Source organism: Grampus griseus (assembly GCF_964374135.1).
Source record: "Grampus griseus genome assembly, chromosome: 12".
Lineage (NCBI taxonomy): Eukaryota > Metazoa > Chordata > Mammalia > Artiodactyla > Delphinidae > Grampus > Grampus griseus.
Genome location: NC_139006.1, coordinates 53,736,037 through 53,758,185, shown reverse-complemented (window position 1 = coordinate 53,758,185; position 22,149 = coordinate 53,736,037).

Here is a 22,149-nt window from a genome sequence, read left to right as displayed (position 1 = left end):
TCTTCCATGCACATCAGTGACTCTATTTACTAGTCTTAGAGCCCTATGAGACATTAATAAAATGAAACTATAATAAAAATAACTTATTTAGAGATTAATATTTGCTAGTTCTAATTTTTTTGCATATCTTCTTGTAATCTTCATGACAAATCTATGAGGTATTTCTTCTTATTATTACCATTTTAAAATGGAGAAAAATGAACAAGGTGCCTGTTAAATCATCATTCTGAGATCACCTAGCTGGTGAGGGATGAAGCTGTGATTTGAACCATGCAGTCACCTGCACAATGCATTTCTCAACCACCAAGGCTCTATTTCTATCACAGATGTTAACTACTAGCTTCACTACCAGAAAAATTAACACAATATGTTGACCCAATTTTAGGGTATTCCCAGAATTCTTGAAACCCAACAGTGGATCTTACTTTAATAATTCATGTTTAGATTGGACTGTTTCTGAGCAACGCCTAAGTGAGTTTGCTTATATGGTGACAACAGAAAATGTAGCACTCATGTGTTTTCAAGTTCTAGACAGATGGGAGAGAAAAATATAAAAAAACAAAACAGAGGTGGAAGCCCTTCTAGGCCAAACTTAGTACATATTACAATTTTTATGACATTGGAGCTGGCAACATTCTGATTAAGGATCCACAACTTCTTCACTCAAAAGCAAACACTAGCTTAGTATAATATGAAATAATGTAGTATTAAATAATTTAGTATGAAATAATATAAAATAGAATAGAATAGAATAGAAATACCATGATTCAAGGTGGAACTGTGAAAACCATACTTCCAAAAAATACTGTCTACTTTCCTCTCCATACAAGGTAGAATTTGGAGGGCAGGTGCTCCATGGTGAATGGCAGAATGAAGAGGAATAAGACAGCAGTGTAGTTGTCAGGATTAACTCCTCTCTGGGAAGGACACCACAAGGGAAAACATTGAAAATCTTTAAAAGCAGTAGATCTTGTCCAGTCTCTTGAAACATCTATCAGCCTGTGTGGCTCAAAAGAAAATTTTACTTGCACTCTTGTTTCCCTTTTCTGTTCTGTGCAGTGGTCTTTGATCCTACCTTCGAATCATGTACTACTTCTTATTTTAATTACATTTGTCCTCAAAGTCAGGCATTTCAAAAGGATGCAACTTGGCTGTTCTTCTTGTCTGCCTAGAACTTCCTGGTGTAACCTCTCTCCTCTGTATTAAACTGGGTGATATTTTCCCATGGGTCACTGAGAGGGTGCTAACTTTATGATTTTTTTTAATTTTGGTTTTCTCTATTCTTCTATTAAACATTCTGTCAAGTCCATGAATGAAATTTTTATTCCACATATTATGCTTTTCCTTTCTAGAATTTTAATATGGTTTGCTTTTACCATTTTTTATTTCTCTGCTGATATTTTCCCATCTCTTTATTCATTGTTTTCCTTTTCCTTAAAGATTTTAACATATTTGTAATAACTGCTTTAAAATTTTTGTCTGTTAACAATAACATCTGAGTCATCTTGTAGTTGGCTTCTATCTATTGTTTTTTTCTCTTTACTATATCTAGTAATTTTGTTTGTTTTATAGTAGACATGGTTGATAAATTGGGGAGGTTTTTTTTTTTTCATTTTCTATTATCTTTTCTGAAGGGAAGTTATTTTTGTTCTCATAACAGTAAATTTTTTTTGACTAAAACTCCAAAGTCTGTCTCTTAGTAGTGCATGTCAGATGCATTTTGCGCTGTTGTTTTTTTCTTTTGGACTTCCTGGTGTTACTTTCTGCCAGGCCACCTGAAATATACTCTGTCAATACATAGTATAATAATCAGATGAGTTATTGGGTAAAGTTCATATACAACTTTTTGGCTGTCCTCTCTGAAGCTTCCTCCTTTCTGGAATTTCTTCTTTACTCTCTAGCTACTCTGGAAATTCAGAACTCTGTTCTGTGGCAGCAATTTGTTGCTGACTTCTTTTGTCTTTTCCCACTGCACCAAATAGCTCTAATGTTTGGTTTTGAGACACAATATTCCTAGTAAAAATACCTATTTACTGTAAAAGTTCCAGTAATATCAAACTAAAATTCTTGCAGCTTTCACATTTTCACATCAGTATTCCTTGCACATCAGTATTCAAATGAAAAAGACAGATTATTTAAACCAGCTATTTTCAGTATCTAAAAACAGTAATCTATCCCTACTTTCCTATGGCTTTTCTTCCATCTTCTCATCCTTCACATTATCATTATTTCTCTAATAATTTTCTCTTTCCCAACCTCATTCCTTGCTGTACTACCTTTTCTTTCCTGACCCTGTTTTTTCTAACTTACTTTTCTTTCTTTCTTGTTTCTTCATTTAAAAATATATTTCTAGGGGCTTCCCTGGTGGCACAGTGGTTGAGAGTCCGCCTGCCGATGCAGGGGACATGGGTTCGTGCCCCGGTCCAGGAAGATCCCACATGCCACGGAGCGGCTGGGCCCGTGAGCCATGGCCGCTGAGCCTGCGTGTCCGGAGCCTGTGCTCTGCAATGGGAGAGGCCACAACAGTGAGAGGCCCATGTACCACAGAAAACAAAACAAAATAAAACAAAAAAACAAAATTAAAAATATATTTCTTATGTTTTGTGTTCATTAATGAGGCTATACCTTCCCTCACTTTATTGGAAAGAAATTTGTCACTGGCTTCCTTTATTCAAGGTATCAGGCAGCTTCCCACAACAGCTAAAGTTCTACAATTCTGAGCAAAAAGGGCTTTAGGATGTTCTGAGGAACTTCCTTTTTACACCAAGGATTCTGAATTTGTGGTGGAATACTTTTCTATCTACCATAATATATGTTTCCTGTTACATGACAAATAAGGAGCTAATCATTCTGCTTAACATTCCATGTACCCTCCCCACCACACACACACACACACACACACACACACACACACACACACACACACACAGGCAAAGGAACATAGGATACTGTCTCAAAAATTTAGATGTGTATTGGAGAGGAACACCAGACACCCCTTAAACAAGCACCACAAATTTTTATGTATCTGTGTGACTTAGTTCCACACTTTAATTATGCCTCTGCTCAGATGAAATTATTTCAGGGATACCTTCCTTGACCATCTTATCTAAAATAGAAAACCCAGGGTACTATGTTCCCTTCACTCCTTATTTTTCTTCTTGCTATCACTAGATACATTTTCTGTTTATTACTTGTTTATAATATTTGTTTCCATCAACTTGCTCATCTTCTGCAAGGTCTTATTTGGTAGAACCTCCATTGAATGTAAGGGCATTTTTAAACTATTCAGCACTGAGTCTAGAATCTGGTACCTAATAGAAAACTGTTGAATAGAAATGGAATGGATGACGTGCCTCTAAGCCTAAGTGGTCTCGTCACTTCAAGTCTATAATCTAATCCATTTTACCTATGATCCATGGTTAATCAAATTCCTCCTCTGTTCAAAAAATCTGAATGAGCATTTTACATTTCAGATTAGGAAAAATTGCAAATCCAATATCTAAAATATTTCAGCATATTTCTGCCCAACTTTTAAAAATGTAAACTCCCTCTGTTATCTGATTTATACCCTGTACTAGAGTCATATCTGACCTTTTGGCTACCTGCCTTGAATGTGTTTCTTATTTGTTTTTGTTTTTGTTTTTTTTTTTTTTGCGGTATGCGGGCCTCTCACTGTTGTGGCCTCTCCCGTTGCAGAGCACAGGCTCCGGACACGCAGGCTCAGCGGCCATGGCTCACGGGCCCAGCCGCTCTGCGGCATGTGGGACCTTCCCGGACCGGGGCACGAACCTGCGTCCCCTGCATCGGCAGAGCAGACTCTCAACCACTGCGCCACCAGGGAAGCCCTGTTTGTTTGTTTTTTTACTGCCCCTTATATCTGTGGCAATTTCTTACTCATCTTTTGAATTCTGTATTAATTATTGCTTTTTAAAATACCTATAGCTCTTTGATGTTCTCTCATGGCATAGACCACGTTTTTACTACTTTTTGTGCATTTTGCTGTTCACCATTATACTCCAGTAGCCATGTCTTGCTCATCTTTACATGTACATAGCATCTCAAAGAAAGCATATATCATAGCAGAGACTTCATAAACTTAATACAGTAGAGTTATTCCAAAGTAGATTGCAATTCTTTTAATTATGGGCAGGCTTAATCAGTGTCATAGGCAATGTAGATCTTGAGCTGGCCTCTTAAGGAAGTATAAATATTGGACTGATGGAGGCAGAGAATGAGTGCCTTCCTACTAAGCAACAGGAACCTTGTAACTCAAGATACAGAAAGAACATGACATTTTTAAGGAAGGTGAAGACAGTGCACTGGCCTAAGAAAAGTGTTAGATGTTATGTCTTGTTGCTACAGTTTCCTGGAAATACAGACTAAAATAAAAAAGTTTAACTCTCGTAGATTCTGTCTCCATGCTCTTGGGTTTTGGACCTATTCATTTTTGTACTGTGAAACCCCTTTGACTGGAAGCATCAGACTATATTGGAAAGGTGATAAAAGCTTTGGCATTCAGTTCTACCATATGAGACCTTGCAGAAGATGAACAGAGGAGAAGAGCCTGGTAGCTATATAATTGAAAGGGAGGGAGGTGAATCAGACATTGTATGTCTTAAGGAATCACATATAGTGTAAGCAGTTCACTGATCTGTATCAACACATTAATGATTTATGTAACTTTTAATTTACAACACAGACATATTTAAAATAATCGGATAGAAGTAGGCATTAAAAATTCACTGCATGGGTCATAAAATGATTAGTTATTCAAGTGACTTCAGATTTGTATTTCATTAAGGAATAATTTTAATTTACTTTTAAACAGTTTATATACAGAGATTTAAGAACTCTTGCAAGACTATTATGCATACTCCAGCTTTTATGTATCCAATATATTTGAGACACTTGCATCTCCTTTTTTTCTCCTTGCAAGTAGTATTAATTTGTTTGAGAGCACACATCCAAAAATATGGCTCAATAATTTAGTAAAAAAAACTTTAATTTACAGAAAATGCTTGGCATTTCATTCATCATTATTTCTATTATGTGCAGTTCATATGGATTTGGGACCAGAAGGGGTCTCTTTCTGCTCCAATTGTGAAATTAAATTATCTAGATATTTCTACATCTCCTGGTCACCCTAGGTAAATACTCAACCTTTTATGTCACAAGTATCATCACAGTATCATATAAGGTTATTCTTAAAAGAAATCTTAGAAAATTTTTGCTCCACGTTGATAATTTATAGATTAAAAGTTGGCCTCAAAAGGTGAAGCAGCTTGTTTAAATGCTCACAGGTAGATGGAACTCAGGTATCCTGCTTCTTAGCTGAGTATATGTTTTACCATATCTTGAGGTTCGTTAACTCCATCTAAGCTGTTGAAGATATTTCTACTGTTTAAAAAGCCAACTTGCTGGTTCACTGAAAATGTTTATTTTCTTCTCCTTCCTGATCAAATACTGCAGCAATCTGTAAAAACATAACCAGGCTAGGGGCAGTTTAACTTGAAATTAATCTTATCTAGGCTATTAAGCACCTAGTTTCTCTGGTTTCTGCAATTCTATCACAATAAACATTTTGAGATGCCACTATCAACTCCAAAAACTAACACAATTATATAAAAAGCTTAGCCATTATCAAACTTATCTGGAAGGCAATGTAGCTCATCATGTCGGCAGCATCTCTGTCCTCAGCCTTTTTTTTTTCTTTTCTTTCCTAGTTCTTTATTCACTCCATGCTCTACCTTGTATCTCCTTAGCTCTTGCCTTCAGTGGACGGCTGTCATGTGGAACTTTATTGAGAGCCTTCTGAAGCTCATGATAAATCATACTGCATGCATTGACACTGTCAACCTTGTCTATAACCTTCTCAAAGTCAAAGAAGTTTGGCAGATTTCTGCTCTTGCCTAGATGAGGTTTTTCTCTATCTCTCTGTAGAAGATGATAAGTCTTGTACCTTGCACACTGAACAAAGTTTCTATTTTTGACACAAGTTATAAGTGCCAAGTTAAATGATCCAGTGAACATTTACTTAAAATGTGTAACTTGCGATACATAAGTTATCCATGCCAGGCTAATGTTCTCTTTCTTTGTCTGTCAGCTCCACATATTACTTCTAAAATCTCCTGCTTCAGAGCCCCATTTTGTCCTTAAAAATTAAGGATAGCAAATGACAATTTAAACATTGAGTTATACATTAGCACATTCAGTGATGTGCCAAATCTCCTAAAACCAGACTTGAAAGTCTCACAGCATTTATTGCTATCTCTCTACTTTTGCCATCTGGAGCTCATCATGCTGACTTCAGTGATCATTCTGTGAAGAGTTCTAGGACTCTATTCTAGTATAAGAAGATGCTAAAACTAACTTTTATACAACCTTTTCAAAATGGTCTTTTTTTAATATAAACTCCAATTTCTGCAGTTTGCTTTTGTTCACTTAAAATTTATTGTAAGAGATTTTTAATGATTATATTTCATCATTTAATATTCCAGTTTTTTTTCATTCTTTTTATGGCTTTTCTACAACTTCATAGTATTCCATTTTATGGCTGCACCATCAGCTGTTAAACCAGTCTGCCACTAATGGACATTGAAGTTGTTTCCAACTGGGAATGTTTATGTTTTTGTTTTTGATCTCAAGTCTGACCCTGTTTCTCACTTCTTTATCTTCTGGAGGTTTCCCTTTATAGGTACACACTCAGCCTAATTTATAGGATGCTCTACAACTCCCTCCCTTTGTGTATCATCTCAAACCTGATACCAAATATTATACCCTGCTGTGTTCTTATAATACCCACTTTATCCAAACAAGTCTTACTTTTTAATTTTAACTCCTTTGATTAATCTGTTCTTTGCCTAAAAGTCTTTTGGCATAACTGTCTTTTCACGTAAAAGTTTCTCATCATTCATTCAGCTGCCCTTGACACTCCAGGCTGTGATCATTCTGCAACCTCTGCCCTCTTATTGCCCTATCATAACCTGAGCTCCGTGATAAAAGGGACTAGGTCTCACCATCCAGAGGGCCCCAGAATGCTATCCTGAGTGCCTTGCACTTAGCAGGTGTTCACAAAGTATTTTTAGATTGGAATAGTGTTAAGTTGACATTGTCTTCACATTCATTTAGATGACACATCTCTTACTTCATGTGTTTCACTGCATTGTGTATGTGTTTGTTTTTCTGTACACTCACACACATGTGATATATGCACAAGCATTTATATCCATCTTAAACTATTTTATATTCACTCTGACACTATCCCAGTATTCTACACGTGATGATGTTTAATAGGTATTTATTGATTGGTATTGCTTGGGATAATATTCAAAGTTCTTAATAATCATAAGGGATGTTCAACCAGTCAAAATAGATGTTGGTCATAAACATTCAATACAGTTATAACTGTGCCTACTGCCTCAATATCAGCCCTGGATGTATCCTGTAAAGAAAAATAAAACCTATGTGTACATTAATTAGGATCCCAAAATATACAGACTGTCAAAATAAATTTACATAAGAGAACACTTCTAATATGATGGGAAGTGAGATTAATTTCACAAGTTTTATTAAAAATAATTGTATCTTGTTGGTCTAGGAATAGACTAAATTCTTTCTGTTTACTTAGTATGCATTTTCCTTCTGTTCTCTTTATAACTAAAGAAATTGAACATGGAAGGAAAAGACTAAATCTAAGGCAATATCAGAGAGAGAATTTGACAGTTCTGGAGTTGCTGGAATTACCCAAGTAGTTTTCCTGAAGCCTCTAATCCTGGAATGTACTAGGAATATGCTATTATTATGAAGATTAAGGATTCCAGTTAAGAAAACATGCACTATTTTCCAAAATTTGAATGTTGGCATCTCCTCATAATGGTGAACCAGGGAGGCCCTGTTGATTTTAGTTCCAAGCTGTAATAGAGACTTGTATTCTAATCAATATGGCTCATTGTTGATGATCTAAATCCATGTGGAGAAACTCAAAACCAAAGCTGGGAGACTGAGCACGAATGCAAATGCCAAAGAGTAAAAGCAGACTTTTTTTTTTTTTTTTTTTTTTTTTTTTTTTAGCGGTGTAAACAAGAAAGAGACAGTTTCAAGACAGGAACCTGGCAAGAAAGACCAGGCAAAAACCTAGGTTATATTCCTGGAGCATCTTTTATATCCATCTCTATGGAGCTTCTAGGGGTAACCTGTATTCAAGGAAGACAGGAGACCAGTTATTTGAATTCTACAACAAAAAATGCATTCATTCCTTCTTTTGTAACTTACTTCAATAAACATTCTTCAGTTCTTACACTGAGCTAGACCTGGTGCTAGGCAGTAGGGATTCAGTGAGAGCACATTAGAGAACCTCTGCTCTCAGGACTTTACTCAAGTGGAAAAGTGAGGGAAAATGGACATAAAGTAAAGAATTAAGCAGGTGAATTTTAAGTGATAATGAGTGCCAAGAAGAAAACAAATAGGGTAAGGGTATAGAGAAAGAAGTGGGGCTCAGAGAACTATTTCAGTGAAAGCTATCCAAAGAAGTGAACTTAGAGCACAGGGAAGGGAGCCATGAAACCACCTGGAGGAGATTGTCCCAGGAAGAGGAATGTAAGAGCTTCCACCCAGGAGTGAGCAGTTCTGTTAATGGAATAGCAACAAATCAAGAGCAATAGAGTGATTCAGGGGAGCATAGCACAAGATGAGTCACAGAGATAGGCAGGGGACAGAGTAGGGGGCATTCCAAGTGTAACAAGAAGCAGAGTAATGTTGAAGCAGGGGCAGAAGGTGAAACAATGTATGTCCTAAAATGATAGCTGGTCACTATGTGAAGAAAAGAGAGAGATGATCATGAATGGAAGTAGAGAGACAAGTTAGAAAACTGCTTTGGTAGTCTGGCTAGAGATGATGGAGATGGGGTAGGGATGAAGTGTGTAGAAATGTGGTCCAATTCAGTGTACGTTCTAAGAGCAGAGTTGAGAGTACTTGCTTATGTGTTGGATGTAGGGAAGGGGAGGGTTGTTATTTTTCTTTACGATCAAAACAAATGAATGAATAATGGAGAGGAAGACATTGGGAAGAGCACAGTTAAGAGAGAGTGAAATCAAGAGTGAGGTTAAAGACACATTAAGTTTGAAATGCCTATTAGACACACAAATAGGAAGGTTGAGTAAGTAGATAGAAGTGTGAGATTGGAGTTTAACATAAAGGTTAGGGCAATAAGTTTTTTTTTTTAAACTAGTAGGTATAAGTATCTATGTAAGTAGTATGTTATAGCATATTATCTAGAGAGTATGAAGTTGTACTTTTGCATTGCTTTTTATTACTGTCTTTTTTCCTCCTCAATTAATATAACTTGTTCTATTGCTTTACCCTCTTTGGCCCTTATTTACCAGCATGTTTATTTAACATCTTAAAAGTATTTATTGAACACCTGTTTTGAAAATAATTAAGAGGTCCAGTAAGACTCTGTCTTTCTATATTCTCAGGTTTAAAATAATTATGAATGTCTGTTATCATTTTGGTCTCTAGGTTTTTAAAAGCCCTTGAGATCCTTAAGAGGTCTAGGGAGGAATAATTTGGGGGACAAAGGTATTGAAAATTAAACTATGTAAAGTCTGAACCGTGATTTTTCAGCACTGGCTTAATATTAAATCTTTAAGAAGCTCTTAAAAAATACTGATGCTGGGGTTCCACCCAAGACCAATTAAATCAGAACCTGGGTGACTCCAATAGTGTAAACCCCATTATAACAACCAGTCGTTTAGAGGAACTGGGTTATCAACGACCCAACTGAGAAGTACTTAATAAGTTTCTAATCATCCTATATACAATAATAGATACTGTTAGAGACATATAATATACAATCGTTCTCATAATAAAAACTCATATTCTAGTTGCTGAAATAGAAATTACCAAATTATTTTATTGAAGTAGAAGGTAAGACTGAGAGGTAACAATTATACTAGTACTTATATATAAACCAAAGGAAATCTCAAAAAAATTGTTGGGGAAACTTATATGCAATTTCTGAAAATGCTGTCCATGTGCAAAAATCATTTAGAGAACTTTACTCTGGAATACTACTAATAATGCTAATAATTTATGCTAATAAAGCTTCTTCCAATTGGATGGCTTTATTAATTTATTTTATTTTATTTTATTCTGTAACAACTTTATTGGAGTGCAATTGCTTTACATTGTAGAGTCAGTTTCTGCTATATAACAAAAAGAATCAGCTATAGTATAACTAAATCCCCTCCTTGTGTCTCCCTCCCACGCTCCCCATTCCACCCCTCTAGGTGGACTCAAAGCACCGAACTGATCTCCCTATGCTATGTGGCTGCTTCCCACTAGCTATTTATTTTACATATGGGAGTGTATATATGTCCATGCCACTTTCTCACTTTGTCCCAGCTTACACTTCTCCATCCCCGTGTCCTTAAGTCCACTCTCCATGTCTACGTCTTTATTCCTGTCCTGTCCCTAGGTTATTTAGAACCTTCTTTTTTTTTTTTTTTTTTTGAGATTCCATACATATGTGTTAGCATAAGGTATTTGTTTTTCTCTTTCTGACTTCACTCTGTGTGACAGATTCTAGGTCCATCCACCTCACTACAAATAACTCAATTTCATTTCTTTTTATGGCTGAGTAATATTCCATTGTATATATGGGCCACATCTTCTTTATCCATCCATCTCTTGACAGACACTTAGGTTGCTTCCATGTCCTGGCTATTGTGAACAATGCTGTAACGAACATTGTGATACATGACTCTATTTGAGTTATGGTTTTCTCAGGATACATGCACAGTAGTGGGATTGCTGGGTCATATGGTAGTTCTATTTTTAGTTTTTTAATGAACCTCCAAACTGTTCTCCATAGTGGCTGTATCAATTTACATTCCTACCAACAGTATAGGAGGGTTTCCTTTTCTTCACACCTTCCCCAGCATTTATTGTTTGTAGAGTTTTACTGATGGCCATTCTGACCTGTGTGAGGTGATACCTCATTGTTTTTTGATTTGCATTTCTCTAATGATTAGTGATGTTGAGCATCCTTACATGTGTCTGTTGGCAATCTGTATATCTTCTTTGGAGAAATGTCTGTTTAGGTCTTCTGCCCATTTTTGGATAGTTTTTTTGTTTTTTTGATATTGAGCTGCATTAGCTCCTTCTATATTTTGGAAATTAATCCTTTGCCAGTTGCTTGTTTGGCAAATATTTTCTCCCATTCTGAGGGTTGTCTTTTGGTCTTGTTCGTGGTTTCCTTTACTGTGCAAAAGCTTTTAAGTTTCATTAGGTCCTATTTGTTTATTTTTGTTTTTATTTCCATTTCTCTAAGAGTAGGTCAAAGAGATCTTGCTGTGATTTATGTCCAAGAGTGTTCTTCCTATGTTTTCCTCTAAGAGTTTTATAGTGTTTGGCTTTACATTTAGGCCTTTAATCTATTTTGAGTTTACTTTTGTGTATGGTGTTAGGGAGTGTTCTAACTTCATTCTTTTACATGTAGCTGTCCAGTTTTCCCAGCACCACTTATTGAAGAGGCTGTCTTTTCTCCAATGTATACTCTTGCCTCTTATCAAAGATAAGGTGAAAATATGTGGGTGGGTTTATCTCTGGGCTTTCTCTCCTTCTTGTTTAATGTATCATTTAAAGCTTGTGTGTCCTTATTTGTTTTCATTTTGGATGATCTGTCCATTGGTGAAAGTGGGTGGGGTGTTAAAGTCCCCTACTATGATTGTGTTACTGTCAATTTCTCCTTTTATGGCTGTTAGCATTTGCCTTATGTAATTGAGGTGCTCTATGTTGGTTGCAGAGATATTTATAATTGTTATATCTTCTTCTTAGATTGATCCTTTGATCATTATGTAGTGTCCTTCTTTGTCTCTTGTAATAGTCTTTGTTTTAAAGTCTATTTTGTCTGATATGAGATGTGCTACTCCAACTTTCTTTTAATTTCCATTTGCATGAAATATCTTTTTCTATCCCCTCACTTTTAGTCTGTATGTGTCCCTAGGTCTGAAGTGCATCTCTTGTAGACAGCATATTTACAAGTCTTGTTTTTGTATCCATTCAGCCAGTCTATATCTTTTGTTTGGAGCATTTAATTCATTTACATTTAGGGTAATTATCAATATATATGTTACTATTGTCATTTTCTTAATTGTTTTGGATTTGTTATTGTAGGTCTTTTCCTTCTCTAGTGGTTCCTGCCTAGAGAACTTCCTTTACCATTTGTTGTAAAGCTGGTTTGGTGGTGCTGAAGTCACTTAGATATTGCTTGTCTGTAAAGGTTTTAATTTCTCCTTCAAATCTGAATGAGATCCTTGCTGGGTACAGTAATCTTGGTTGTAGGTTTTTCCCTTTCATCACTTTGCATTTGTCCTGCCACTCCCTTCTGGCTTGCATAGTTTCTGCTGAAAGATCAGCTGTTAACCTTACGGGGATTCCCTTTTATGTTATTTGTTGTTTTTCCCTTGCTGCTTTTAATGTGTTTTCTTTGTATTAAACTTTTGATAGTTTGATTAATATGTGTCTTGGCATGTTTTCTTTGGATTTATCATGTAATGGACTCTCTGTGCTTCCTGGACTTGATTAACTATTATCTTTCCCATATAAGGGAAGTTTTCAACTATAATCTCTTCAAATATTTTCTCAGTCCCTTTCTTTCTCTCTTCTTCTTCTGGGACCCCTATAATTCTAATGTTGGTGCGTTTAATGTTATCTCAGAGGTCTCTGATACTGTTCTCAATTCTTTTCATTCCTTTTTCTTTATTCTGCTCTGCAGCAGTTATTTCCACTATTTCATACTCCAGGTCACTTATCCATTCTTCTGCCTCAGTTATTCTGCTATTGATTCCTTCTAGAGAATTTTTCATTTCATTCATTGTGCTGTACATCGTTTGCATGCTTTTTAGTTCTTCTAGGTCCTTGCTAAACATTTCTTGTATTTTCTCTGTTCTATTTCCAAGAATTTGGATCAACTCTACTATCATTATGATGAATTATTTTTCAGGTTAGACCGCCTACTTCCTCTTCATTTGTTTGGTCTGATGGCTTTTTACCTTGAGTCTTCATCTGCTCTGTGTTTCTCTGCCTTCTCATTTTGCTTAAATTACTGTTTGGGGTCTCCGTTTTGCAGGCTGCAGGTTCGTAGTTCCTGCTGTTTTTGGTGTCTGCCCCCAGTGGTTAAGGTTGGTTCAGTGGGTTGTGTAGGCTTCCTGGTGGAGGAGACTCATGCCTGTGTTCTTGTGGATGAGGCTGGATCTTGTCTTTCTGGTAGGCAGATCCTCGTCTGGTGGTGTGTTTTGGGGTGTCTGTGACCTTATTATGATTTTAAGCAGCCTCTCTGCTAATAGGTGGGGTTGTGTTCCTGTCTTGCTAGTTGTTTGGCATAGGGTGTCCAGTACTGTAGCTTGCTGGTCCTTCAGTGGATCTGGGTCTAAGTGTTGAGACTGAGATCTCTGGAGGAGCTTTCACTGTTTGATATTATGTGGAGCAGGGAGATCTCTGGTGGACCCACATCCTGATCTCAACTCTCCCACCTCAGAGGCACAGGCCTGACACCCGGCCGGAGCACCAAGACCCTGTCAGCCACACAGCTAATTAGAAAAGTGAGAAGAAAGAAAGACAGAAAGAAAGAAAGAAAGAAAGAAAGAAAGAAAGAAAGAAAGAAAGAAAGAAAGAAAGAAAGAAAGAAAGAAAGAAAGAAAGAAAGAAAGAAAGAAAGAAAGAAAGAAAGAAAGAAAGAAAGAAAGAAAGAAAGAAAGAAAGAAAGAATATAATAAAGTTATTAAAATAAAAATAATTATTAAAAATAAAAAAATTAAAAAGTAATAAAAAAAGAAAAAAAAAGAGAGCATCCAAACCAAAAAATAAATCCACCAATGATAGCAAACATTAAAAACTATACTTAAAAAAAAGATAGAGAAAACCCTAGGACAAATGGTAAAAGCAAAACTTTACAAACAAAATCACACAAAGAAGCCTACACATACACACTCAGAAAAAAGGAAAATAATATATATAGATCATTACTCCCAAAGTCCACCACCTCAGTTTTGGGATGATTTGTTGTCTATTCAGGTATTCCACAAATGCAGGGTTCATCAAGTTGATTGTGGAGATTTAATCCGTTGCTCCTGAGGCTGCTAGGAGAAATTGCCCCTTCTCTTCTTTGTTGTCACAGCTCCTGAGTTTCAGCTTTGGATTTGGCCCCATGTCTGCATGTAGGTTGCCCTCTGGCGTCTGTTCTTTGCTCAGACAGGATGCAGTTAAGTAGCAGCTGATTAGGTGGCTCTGGCTCACTCAGGCTGTGGGAGAGAGAGGTATAGAATGTGGAGTGAGCATGCGGTGGCAGAGGCCAACATGACATTTCAACAGCCTGATGTGTGCTGTGTGTGTGTTCTCCCCAGGGAGTTGTCCCTGGATCATGTGACCCTGGCAGTGGTGGGCCACACAGGTTCCTGGGAAGAGAGGTGTGGATAGTGACCTGTGCTTGCACATAAGTTTCTTGGTGTTTGTAGCAGCAGCCTTAGCATTTCATGCCTGTCTCTGGTGTCTGCGCTGAGAGTCATGGCTCGTGCCCATTTCTGGAGCTCATTTGGGTCGTGCTCTGAATGCCCTCTCCTCACACAACCTGAAACAATGGTGTCTTGCTTCTTAGAGAACTCCAGACTTTTTCCCAGACTCCCTCCCAGCTAGCTGTGGTGCACTAGCTCCCTTCAGGCTGTTTTCATGAGGCCAACACCAGTCCTCTACCTGGGATCTGACCTCCAAAGCCTGAGCCACTGCTCCCAGCCCCCACCCATCCCAGGTGGTGGGTGAACCGACAAGCCTCTTGGTCTGGTGAGTGCTTGTCGGCACTTATCTTCTGTGTGGGAATTTCTCCGCTGTGCCCTCTGCACACCTGTTGCTGTGCTCTCCTCCATGGCTCCAAAGATTCCATCCCACCACCCCCCATCTCCACCAGTGAAGGGGCTTCCTAGTATGTGGAAACTTTTCCTCCTTCACAACTCCCTTCCAGTGGTGCAGGTCCCCTCCCTATTCTTTTGTCTCTGTTTTTTCTTTTTCCTTTGCCCTACTCAGGTATGTGGGGGTTTCTTACATTTTGGGAAGTCTGAGGTCATCTGCCAGCATTCAGTATGTGTTCTATAGGCGTTGCTCCCCATATAGATGTATTTCTGATGTATTTGTGGAGAGGAAGGTGATCTCCACGTCTTACTCTTCCTCCATCTTGAACATCTCCTCTGGATTCTTTTATTTCTTTTTCTTCTCTGATTGCTGTGGCTAAAACTTTTTAAATTATGTTGAATAATAGTGGTGATAGTAGGCAACCTTGTCTTGCTCCTGATCTTAAAGGAAATGGTTTCCGTTTTTCACCATTGAGAACAATGTTGGCTGTGGGGTTGTCATATAGGGTCTTTATTATATTGAGGTAAGCTCCCTGTATGCCTACTTTCTGGAGGGTTTTTATCTTAAATGGGTGTTGAATATTGTTGAAAGCTTTTTGTGCATCTTTTGAGATGATCATATGGTTTTCCTCCTTCAATTTTTTAATATGGTTTATCACACTGATTGATTGGTGTATATTGAAGAATCCTTGCATTCCTGGGATAAACCCCACTTGATCATGGTGTATGATCCTTTTAATGTGCTATTGGATTCTGTTTGCTAGTATTTTGTTGAGGATTTTTGAATCCATGTTCATGAGTGATATTGGCCTGTAGTTTTCTTTTTTTGTGACATCTTTGTCTGGTTTCGGTATCAGGGTGATGGTGCCCTCATAGAATGAGTTTGGGAGTGTTTCTCCCTCTGCTATATTTTAGAAGAGTTTGAGAAGGATAGGTGTTAGCTCTTCTCTAAATGTTTGATAGAATTCGCCTGTGAAGCCATTTGGTCCTGGGCTTTGTTTGTTGGAAGAGTTTAAATCACAGTCTCAGTTTCAGTGCATGTGACTGGTCTGTTTATATTTTCTATTCAGTTCAGTCTTGGAAGGTTGTGTTTTTCTAAGAATTTGTCCATTTCTTCCAGGTTGTCCATTTTATTTTCATATAGTTGCTTGTAATAATCTCTCATGATCCTTTGTATTTCTGTATATATCATACTGTTCAGTATTGAATAGCATCATGGGTTCAGGACATACTTCCAAATTTAGTGCAGCAACAGATGAGAAGTAAGGTGATGCTGAATGGATTGTTCTCTCTGTGCTTCCATAATTGTCAGATGGTAAGACACAGGCCCCTGTAGGCTTCCTGGGCTCTGTGGTCTGGGCTCTGACACCCCCCGCCATTGTTCCTCCTTCCAGTATTACTACCATCAACAGACAATCTACATATGGATTGCTTATCTCAGACAACCCCATCATTTTGAGAAGAGAGTTGGGTCCCAGGTGCAATGATGAGCCTACTTCACACTCCTGAGCTGGGAATGTGGATTCTGGGTCCTGGATTCCCAGGGTTGGCAGGCTGTTTGGTGGCCTGGACATCATGGAGAAGAAACTGAGACAAATGAAAGTATCTTATACTTTTTAAAAGAAATACACCTATCTTATACTATTAAGCACCTATCTTATACTATATAGATATGGGGTGTTCCTTTGAAGAACCATCCAAAAGTGATTATATTGTCCTTCCTCAACACTTTGTGAACATATAACACTTAAACATTTAGGGCCCTTACTGGCAGATCTTATTTTAGAGTTACAAATTTTTCCTTTCTTTGAAAGGTTCAAATCCAAATCCTTTCTCCAGAAAAGGCTTTGAGTTATCAAAAAGTTGATGGTTTTGGAGAGTATAGTTCTGGCATTAAGACTCTGTCAAGGTGATGTTGTCTTTCCTTTAGTAAGTCCAATAAACTTACATTTGCTTTATCAATAGGATTTTTGGGCAAACTTTTTAGGAAGTTGACAATCAATAGGAAATTTGTTAAAAACAGATAAAATAAGTAACCTTGTTATTAATATTAATAATCACGAATCATTGTCATTTCCAGTAAATTTTCTCGTGATGGCTGGACACTGAATCAGGTGACTTTTGGGAACACTTCTAGCTCTGGGAATCTGTGAATGATCCTTTTCTAGTCTGCAGGAAGACTGTCTTGCCTTGGCCTTTCTTATTTCCTTGGATTTGTTGCATGGATATTTTTCTGATTATTGATATTTTTTAATCAGTCACTGACAATTTTGATTAGTATTTTGTTTGTTTTCCACTTTCTCCTAATTTCTTTGGGCTTTAACATTACTTGGAATATATGACTTTCCCTTTTTTGGCCAAGTATTTGTTTCAGAGTTAGCATCACTGACAGTAGCTAGACATAATTAGTGATGATGATGTAGCTCTTGTATTACCTTATGATTCAAAATGATTATAGAATTCTCTATCTCCCAAGTGTTCTCACTCCCAAAGTGCATGTGCTCACAGGTGTAGAAATGATAAAAGCAAAAAAAGAGAGACAAACAGATGTGGTGATTTTGTATGTGTGTGTGTGTGTGTGTGTGTGTGTGTGTGTGTGTGCCTGTGTGTATATACATGTTTGTACTCCAAAATCCCTTATGAATTCAGTACTTTCATTATTGCCATTTTACAGAAAAGGAAACTGAAGTCCAGAGAGGTTATCTAAGGTCTTATTATTTATAAGGTCTTATAAATAATAGGTGGCAGAGACGGTATTCCAAAAACTGTTTAATAGTTTTTGAAATATTTTTAAAATGTAGATTACTATGTCTATTATTATTACTGTTGGTTTGTGGTAATTAACATTTTTAGACCTTTAGGGAGCACTTATACACTTTAATTTGTTGATGTAATTTGAATTGATACAAAAGAGACCATTAATGGGAAAAAGATTGGAGGTTCTTTATAGGGAGATTAGAAGCTCAGGGAAAGAGGTTTGAGCCTGTGGTTGAAGAAACCCAGGGGATGTAAATGGTATGAATTAAGGAATATGGAGGGAGAAAAAAAATAAGTATCTCGTGAAATGCAATTTATGTACAGTTTATCAATTGTGGAATAAAAAGTCTTAGAATCCTAAATTTAGAAGGGACTGGTATACTCCAGGGCACTACTCGTAGGTACCAGTCTGGGTGTGGGTATAAAGACTCTGACAAGTAGTGAGGGGATCTATGCATTTATCTGTGCATTTATTATTTTAGCCCTACGAAGGAACTTAAAAGTTATCTGAGTACACTTTTTTCATTATCCAGATGAATCTTGAGACCAGGGCCTGAGTTGAGAGGCCATGGTCCCCAAGACAAAAATCCAGTTGTCCTGCTGCCCACTCAATATTCTTCCCAGCTCCCCACTCCTCTGCTTGCCTGTAGTGGAAATTCACCCTGAGAGGCGCTCCTTCCGTCTGACTTTGGCATCACAGCAACTGCCTGCTCAGACACAATTTCCTTCTCAAGCTTGGCACTGAGAAAAGTGTGACTGCATACCTTCTTAGGGAACAGAGGAAGACAGATGCTGTCTGAGGAGGCGGCTGAGAATCCTTCTCCTCAGTGATACCTGGGCACCTATAGTACATAGGCCTGTGCTAGTGTAGTTTCACTTTTCACTTGCAAACTCAGAGCTCAGTGCTAATAATAGCCTGTGGTGAGACTTTTCCCCAGAGGCTCTGATCTCCCAGGTGGCTGTTGCTTCTAAAACCGGCCCTCTGCTCTGCTCTTCTTGAAGGGAAAGCTCTTGGGAAAATCCCACTTAAAGGGACTTTCAAAAACAGCAAGTAGCAATGTCTTCTTCATCTCAGAATGAAACCAACCTCAGTCCGTGCTCGACAAAGGAGAATGAACAGCAAGAACTAGTTCAGGAGAAGTTCTGTATGTGGCCTTTCCACATAGAGGAATTTAAATCATTTTTTTTTTCGATAGACATACAGGATTGTATCTCCTAATATGTGATAATTATTTGGAGAAAGGAGTGGGCTGGTAATGGTTGATTAACATAGAGGTTTTGTGATTTTTCTTATTTAAACCCACAGAAATAAAACAAGCTTCAGAGAATAGTATTACGTTGTGGCAAAGCACGGGACTAAAAGATTTGGTCTTTTTCATGCCTCACTAATCTTCATCCTCATGATCACACAGTTCTTTAGCTTTGTTACTTTATACGTATGTTAGTTATCTCTCTAGCCATGTGTTCTCCTGTTGGTAAAATAGGGATCATAACTAATAGTAATTGCTATCTTCAATTATGCACATTCTCTGTTATCACTTTGCAGTAGCTTATTTAGAAACAACAAGAGGACTGATAGTATTATTGCCATCCTGTAAGTGCGAAGACTACACCTGAGAGAGATGAGATGATTTGCTTAACCTTGTGGAAATCAACCGTGGCACTGGCACTTGATCTCAGGCTGTCTGACGCTTGAGCCAGTGCCCTCTCAAATACCCCAGTCATCATGGTTCAAAGGGAGCCCCACCATGGATCATTGCTTTGTACCCCAGCTGGAGCCCTACTTCACTGGCTGCCAAGAACACTGAGTGAGGGAGTGGGTATGAAGCTGTCCAATGAAGGGATTAATTGTACTCAGGTCGAACGTAGCTTAAAAATCCTGATTAGAAGTCACTCTCTCCTGCACTGAATTTCGCTCAGGAAATAGTGAAAAGAGAAGCTGTTTAGAGAAGTGGTTAAAACCTCAGATCCGGCAATCAAGCTGCCTGTGTTTGAAGACTGGGTCTGATATTCAGTAGCTGTGGGACCTTGAGCAAGTCATTTAGCTTTTATAGTTCTTGAAGTGGGGTTAATGGTAACACCTACTTCCGGAGTTAGTGCTGTTTTAAAATGGCAATGCATATAATAGGCTTAGCAGACAATGAAGGCTCAATGGACATTTTTCCTCCCTCCTCTTCCCCTCACCTTTTTCCTCTCCACCACCCTCTCCAGGAAACTAGATCACTATCAGAGGATGGCAACATGAAATATCTGCATGATGTAAGTTATATTCAATGATGGGCACTTGTATGACATTTTTCAAAGCAGTGACTGGGATTGCAGAATTAAAATAATCCAAATGCCTATGAGATGTTGAGCTCTGCAATATGACATGATGCTGAAAATGGACTTATTGAGTCTAATGTCATGTGCTAGTCTAGAGTGATCTGGATTTTACAATTTCTGCCACATAACCATAGAAAGTGTCTATTCTAGCTTTCTTTGTCAAAAATATAATGCATTAAAATTATGTATATATAAATACATAAATATATATGTGTGTGTACAAACACTCACATACACACATACATATATTATATAGAGTAGTTTCATAGATATCAATCTTCCCATATCTCAACCATGTAAGCAGAGATTTGTCCTTGTCTTAAATACAGGACTTAAATCTCAGACATGTTAGGTTTACATTGAGACACAGGTGTTTTTCATTTTGACATCCTGCCCACTTCAACTAAGAAACTCCTGAGAAAACCTTCAGTTCTGGGAACCCAGGATGGAAAACAGGCTAATGGGGTATGTATTTGCACATCCCATCACAGAGGACTTTGTTGATGACTAACCCCATTGGGTGGTCTGTAAGAAACAGAGCCGACTTGAGCCCTAAACTTCCTTTCTTCTCTTGGCCCTGTGCCCATGATTTGTCACATGTAATTCCAAAGATGAATCCAACCTCTTCAATCTCACATGGAAAAATTCCCACCAAGTTTGATAGTATCAATAATTCCACAAATCATGTAGACCTATCTGCAACAGTATTAGAACACTGAGAATCCCATATTACATCTACCTCTAATTCCAGGTAAAATATCATGGACAAGAATCATGGAATCTTTAGCAAATGAAACTCAAGTGATATTTTGCTCCAAAATTCTCATTTTACAAATGAGAAAAGTGAGAATCAGAGAGATTAAAATAAATTTGTCCAAAATCATAATTTCACTCATTGGTTTTAATTGTTTCTAGAATTTCATTTCTGTATGCATTTCCCCACAAAGAAGAAAACAAAGAATCATTTTCCTTTCATAAAGAGAAAGAGAAAAAGACAGAAGCAAAGCAACAGAATTTATCTTTATGAAAGCAAATTCTGTAGATATTTTGCCAAAAAGGACACATAGTGAAAATGGATTAGTTCATTTGAGTGGTTTGTGGAAAATATATATTTCCTGAAGCAGGTGGTGCTATCAAAGTGAATAGGGAGAAAAATGTCGTGTATGAACATTTTTTTTAAATGCTAAACTTTTTTAAATGCTATTTTTCAAGTAGAAAGGGAAATAACACAAAATCCTACCACTGACTCTGACAGCATATTCTAATGGGTTCTGACTATATTTTAGAGAAACACACACCCACATACAAACAGAAACAAACATTTTCAGAAAGGATACGTATAGAAAACACTGGAGGTTTTACATTTGTTAGAAGAAAAAAAAAGACAAATTGCCTGCCAGATAATGAGATGAGTGAACAAGTAAGTCATTGGAAACTCACAAAATGCACTTTTCTGAGACATTTGTAGTACTGTTGATATAAGCAGAGGGACATGGATGGAATAAGAAGCAAACTATTACCCCATGGGCATTTTAGCAGAATTGTAGAATTCAGAACTTAAAAAAAATATCTCCATGGAGTAATATGTAAATTAATTTGTTTTCAGTTTATTTCTATCTCACTATCTTTCTTATTTTTTCTAGTTTTTTTTCTCTTTTTTTTTTTTAACTAGTAATAAAGTTCAATTCAACAAGCATTTACTGAGCTCTAGTCATACAATATGTTTTCAACCATAGTAGACATTAAAGGGCATTTGGAAAGATTAGAAACGGTGGGAAAAAATGCACTTATCCATTAGGAGAATTAGCCTATTCCTTTACGTACTAAACTATGTGTCGGTCTCTGCTTTCCATACAGACCAAGTAATTTATAATCCTCACAGGGATACCTTTTTTCATCTTTCTATTGGAAGACAATCTACATAAAATAGGGTATATATCATAATTATACAGCCTCATGCCTCTTTCTCCTCCGTATTCATGGACTTACCAATCTGTCTGTTGAAAGGACCAACCTACATTTTCCTCCATCTGGACTGGGTGTTCTGTGTAACAGTACATCACTGCTGTCCATACCCATTTAGAGAGTTGCTATTCACCACAGGCCCCAGGGCATGGTCACCCAGAGAGGAAAGGCCAGATCACAAGCTCACGGGTGCCCTGTTTTA